Source organism: Saimiri boliviensis, chromosome 11 (assembly GCF_048565385.1).
Source record: "Saimiri boliviensis isolate mSaiBol1 chromosome 11, mSaiBol1.pri, whole genome shotgun sequence".
NCBI classification, from domain to species: Eukaryota; Metazoa; Chordata; class Mammalia; order Primates; family Cebidae; genus Saimiri; species Saimiri boliviensis.
The window spans coordinates 114,727,549-114,733,796 of NC_133459.1; the positions used below are offsets into that span (position 1 = coordinate 114,727,549).

Consider the following 6,248-nt stretch of genomic DNA (forward strand, 5'->3'; position numbering starts at 1 on the left):
TGTAAAATTCAGCACCAGAGTTTTATTAGGCAGCTTCCACTTCCATCTAAATTTCAAAGGTTTACACTTATATTATTGATCTTATCTGTGAACATATTGGTTCAGTTAGGAGCCTTTAAACATAACACAACCCATAGATTTTATTGAGATTCACTACTCCTCATGAAAAAGATAAGAGTATGAGACGGAGAGTATAACAAAGACTATGCTCCAGGCAAGAAATACAGTCTTTGTGACATTCAAAATATATTTAGCAGCTCTTATATTACAAACCTAGCAATGTTATGGTTCTTACTGCAATGCGTATTTCTGTATCAGACTACTTGACTACTTCCAGTAAGCAAACTCCCTGAATTCATTAGCAATAATAATTTTTTTATTTTATTATTTAATGGAAAAGGCATTTTGCCAGACACCACTCCCAACCCTATCCAAAGGAGAAACAAATCCAGTATGCCCTTCTATTTAGCATAGAGTCATGAATCTAACCTTTAAAACATTGGAATCCTAACTTCAGAAATAAAAGAAATTGAATTTAAAATGAAAAATGAGAACATATGACTAAAATAATGAGGTACCAATTAAGCTGAGATACTACTGAATTTCCGTAATTCTATATTAAGCTAGAAATGTGATTTAAATTCACACTCACAAATTCGACCTAATCTAACTAACTAAAGTCTGTGAATATAGGAGAATATGTCTTATGGTATTTCTTTTTATTCACCACACAGAAAATTGCCAATTTATAAGTGAGTTGTTTTCCCAGAGTTTATTTGCATGTCATATTTTTGAAACTTAAAATGAGTATTACCCTAGAAGTAATAAATGAAGATTAGGTTTATCCTGAGAAAAAGGATCTATAAAAGCTCAATTTAGGCTTATAGAATATTTGAAATATTTGCAAAGAAATATAGCAGGAAACAAGACTGTTTCATACTAGCAATTAAAGAAAATAGAAAGTCAAATAGAATAAAAGATAGTTTACTACCCTTAAATGCTCTAGGTATAATAGATTTAATTGGCTGACAAAACAAAGATCATAAGATGTTTGTGAGCATTCTTAAGAGAACTGTTGAGCTTTTTCAAGGTCTTTGGAGGTGGTTACCACCAGATCTCTATTAGGTCCTAATTTCACGTGAATATGTAACAACATGTATTAGCTGTACAGTTATGTTAAGTTTTAAAACCAGTGCCTTTTCCTTCCCTTATTACTGGTATTCCCTAATGTTAACTTTGTTTTCCTCAATAATGATAAGAATGATTTTTAACTTCTAGTTGGGGTGGAAAAATGAGCAATAATAGAGAAAAATTTTTCTGGAGATAGTTAAGCATGCGTTGGAAGAGAGGAAAAGGGAGAAGGAAGAAATAATGGAAAGGAAAAGAAGAGAGAAGGGAGTTAAGAAGAAAGTGTGTACATGTGAGAAAACAGTAACATGAGGTCCATTGGTTGATAGAGTTTTTTATTAGGTTGGCTTTTACGTTTTTGTTTGGGGTGTGTGTGTGTGTGTGTGTGTGTGGTGTGTAAAACAGAAGAAAAAGAAGGAGCAAGAATAACATGGTTTCCTAACACCATCCTTCCATTAAGTTAGTTTTTTCATTTCAATTGTTTCTTTTGAAGGCAAACATGCTGAAGTAGTGAATGATCCATCAGATCTGTTAAATATAAAATGTAGTGGCTTACGTTTCTACAGTAAGAAGCATTGAGAAGGGGCATAATAAATAAACCTTAGAATAATTCAGCAGATTTTTTGCATAAAACTGGAATGGTTTAGCTATATTACTGTAAAACATTTTGTTTGTATTTTGGCCCTCCAGGACCCATGCAAATTATTGAACTGATAATGTACTGCATAAATTCATTACCAGAGCTATATTAGGCAAGACAAAATAAAAGTCTCAGAGCCTTTAACGTGTTTAGGTGCATTGAGACTCCTTAAGAGTGTGCAGTGCTTCTGCACGAGTTGGAACTTCTCTCAAGGGGTTAACTCTCTGTGGTAGTATTCTGTGAAACACATTTGGAGAAAAGCTGAGTTACAGTCAACAATGAGACAAAGATTCCCACTAGCAACCCTGTTGCCCAATGATCCCCACTAACACCCTATTGCCCAGTAATTCCCACTATCACTCCCATTGCCGAATGATTCCAGTTAACACCTCTATTGTCCAACAGTGTTTTGGAGAATCTAGCCAATGCAGTAAAACAAGATAAAGACATGTGACATAAACTGGAAGAGACAGTATTACCATTCTGTGCAAATGATATTAGAAAATCCAAGAAAATCAACTAAAACCTATTAAAACTTATAAAAGAATACAGAAAAACACAAACTCAATAATTTTCACTTATACTAACAACAATCAGTTGGAAAACATAATAGAAAAAATATTCCACTCATCATAGGAATTTAAAAGAGAGAGAGATCACCCGAAAGAAAAATGGGCAAAGAATATTAATAAGCAATTAACGAGAATATGCAAATAGCCAATTAACATATGAACAGATGTTCAAACTCAATAATAATCAAAAAATATAAATTAAAACAAGATGCCATTTTCTTCTTATGAGAACTGAAATGATTAAAAACATGGGTAATACCATATCTTGACATGAAATGTTGAGGGAAAAGATGTTCATACAAGTGGTATTACTCAGCGTCCAGACAGGAAACAAAACCACATTAAATAGGGTAATATGAAGAGCGTTTAACGAAAGGATTATTAATATGCAAGCTGGTAGGGTGGAGAGAATCTATAAAGGACAATGCAGTCCCCAGGGCTACAAGCAGAGGACAAAGGTGAGCAGGCAGGCCCAACTACCAGGAACTGTGACACTGGGTCAAGGGAGGCAGCCACCATTCATCAACCCTGCAGAGAAAGACTGGAAAAGCAATACCTCAACTTAACTCTCCTCTTTCCTTCTCATCTCCTGCCAGTATCCCTCATTAACTCAGCACTACCATAAGGGAGAAGCCAAGGGGCCTTTCCTCCCAGGCTAGCCACCCAGAGCAGAAAACAGGCTGGAGTTGATATGGATGGAAAAGAGAAGTGCACCTGGAGAGGCAACAGAAGATCTCCACTGTGACAGTGTTGGGGCAAGCACAAAATAGTAAAGCCAAATTGGACGACAATTTGGCAATAAGTGATAAATTTAAATATTTATGTATACTGCAATATTTGCAGAGTCATTTTGAAAACTAAAGGTCAGTAATAAGAAAAATATCAAACCACTAGCAGTGGTTGTCTCTGAGGAAAGGAAGAGACGCTCAAGGCTCTATGGTCAACCACATATGGGCTTACATCCTGATTCTAGCTGTCCAGTCAATAATCTTTTGACTGAAAACATACACACACACACACACACACACACACACACACACACGGAGAGAGAGAGAGAGAGAGAGAGAGAGAAATAAAATCAACTCAAGGAAAAAGTTGTGGTCAAGGCTTGTACCATCAAACCATAAGGAATGCCTTCAGAAATGCCTGCATCCTGGGAGCCAAACATCATCAGGTTTTTCTTCCCCTTCCCAGAGTCTACCAGCACTGCTTCCTCATATTGGCTTCATTCTCTCAGGCCAGCTGTTCCCACAAGTTCAATCCATGGCTTCAGGTAATACTAAACTTATGTTGCCCAAGATGTGGCCAAAGAGAAAAGAGGTTCCCTGGTGCTTCAGTTAATCCTAGAATAATTATTCCAGGAAATGCTGCTGATTGGGCAATCCTGGCTCACATAGTCAACCATGGACAAATTATACAGCAGGCCAGGGCAGCAGGGCATGGGGTTAGACCCTGTCTGACACACGTCTATCCTGTAGCCACAGGTTGTAAGAATCTGATTGATCACCCACCAGAACCACGTTTGGGAGAGAAAAAGCACAATTCCCCCAAGAGATAAACTTATTTAGGGGCAGGAAAAGGTAAGCAAACTAAACAAACATTATATAAATGGTAATCTTAGGCAATATCTAGTATCTCTGAGCCTCAGTCTCCTTACATATGAAGTGAAAGAGGTGGTCATATCTACATACTAGGGTTGTTGTGGGATTAATCCTGTGGCTTAATCTTATTCTTATCATTTTATTATTCTTATCTTTCTATTTTATATTATTTTTAAAAGAATATATATTACTTTTAACCGTGAATAAGAAAGATGTTTCCATTTGAGAACAAAGAAGTTAACAGTATTAATTGAGGAAGAGTCATCAAATAATCATTAATGATTCAAAATTTGTATTGCCCTTGTATTTGCCATTTATAAATTACTATTGATAATTACTGCACTATGTGTTTTACATACATTACCTAATTTAATCCTCACAAATACTTCACACACAAATTCCTATTTTATTGACAAAACTGAAACTGAGAAAAGCAAACTAACTTACCCAAAACCAGAAAGCCAATAATTAATGGAGCTGCTAGGTAAAGCCAAGTCGGCCTAAAGCAAGAGGGATCTGCAAACTACAACCCATATACTAAATGCCACCCCTCATTTTTCTATGGCCAGTGAGCTGAGAATGACTTTTACAGGTTTGTTTTGTTTTTTTGTTTTTTGTTTTTTGAGACGGGGCTTCACTCTGTCGCCCAGTCTGGAGTGCAGTGGCGCGATCACTCTCTCAAGCTCACTGCAACTTCCGCCCCTCCCTCCCTCCCCGTGTTCCAGTGATTCTCCTGCCTCCCAAGTAGCTGGGATTACAGGCGGCCACCACCATGCCCAGCTAATTTTTGTGTAAGTGGAGATGGGGTGTCACCACATTAGCCAGGCTGGTCTCAAACTCCTAACCTCAAGTGATTCACCTGCCTTGGCCTCCAAAAGTGGTGGGATTACAGGCATGGCCACCACACCCAGCTGACTTTTACATTTTGTAGTTGTTGAAAAAACTGGAAAAAAAAAAAAAATACTCTGAGGGCCGGGCACGGTGGCTCACGCCTGTAAACCTAGCACTTTGGGAAGGAGAGGCAGGCTGATCACTAGGTCAGGAGATAGAGACCATCCTGGCTAACATGGTGAAACCCCATCTGTACTAAAAACACAAAAATTAGCCAGGTATGGTGGCCCATGCCTGTAGTTCCAGCTACTCAGGAGGCTGAGGCAGAATTGCTTGAACCCAGGAGGCGGAGATTGCAATGAGCCAAGACCATGCCTCTGCATTCCAGCCTGGCAACAGAGCGAGACTCTTCTCAAAAAAAAAAAAAAAACAAACAAACAAAAACAAAAAACCTTGTGACACATGAAAATTATATGAAATTCAAGTTTCAGTATCCATAAATAGCATTTATTGAAACACAGTCATGCTTAGTTGTTTAAATATTTTCTATACCTGCTTTAATGCTACAGTGGCAGAGTGAAGTAGTTGTGACAGATATATGGACCACAATAACTAAAATATTTACTATCGGGTCTTTTGCAGAACGTTTGTCAACATCTGGTCTAAATCAAAAACACATCATCTTTAAAATACATCTCACTGTCTCTCCAGATACTGCCTAAAAATTATACATTGGATGCTAAAAATTATACATCGGATATTGAGAGATCTCTGAACTAGCAAGAGTAGTTTAGTGCAAAAAAATAAAAGAGGATGAGCAAGTTCAACTTGTAACAATGAAGAGAGTTAGATGATAATGTCTGCTCAGAACGAGGTAGAAGGAAACAGTGTATTGGTTCTCACATGACATATGGACTGACCATTCTATTACATGAAATGTTATTAAGTTGAATACCTGAGCTCAGTATCCCACAACATTCACAAAACCTAATGATCAGGAAAACTTTTTTGGGAAAAGAAAGTTTAAAAGTAAACCTTACCTTCCATTCTGAATTTATTCAATTCAAAAGCAACAGGTAAAAGGGACAGAAGTAATGGCTTATTCAAATTCTTAAAATGGAAATAAGAAATTTGAACTGGTTTGTAAATTTCAGAAATAGTCTGCTTTTTCACTATACACAAAAACTATGGACTTCCAGATTCGAAGCAATTGTAGAGGTTTTTTAAGTGTATTTCCTGATTTATTATACCATGACTATCTTAAAACATCCTTGGAAATTATCTACTATTTTCACAAAAATCTCTTTAAGACTGAACAATCACATGTGTTCACAAAATCTTGTCTTATATCCTTTATACTTAAGCAATGTTTTCGATATAATCAAAACATTAAAAGATTTTTCATCAGACAGAATAGTAAATTTATGACTTCCTTTTATTATACTGATTTATTGTGTAGCTTAGATGTGTATGGAT

General features: G+C 36.6%; 1 protein-coding gene across 6 annotated transcripts in view; it reads right to left on the minus strand.

Moving 5' to 3' along the window:
* The window catches only part of RWDD3 (RWD domain containing 3), a 67,358-nt gene that overhangs the window by 19,842 nt on the left and 41,268 nt on the right, over window positions 1–6,248 (minus strand). The window lies entirely within an intron of this gene.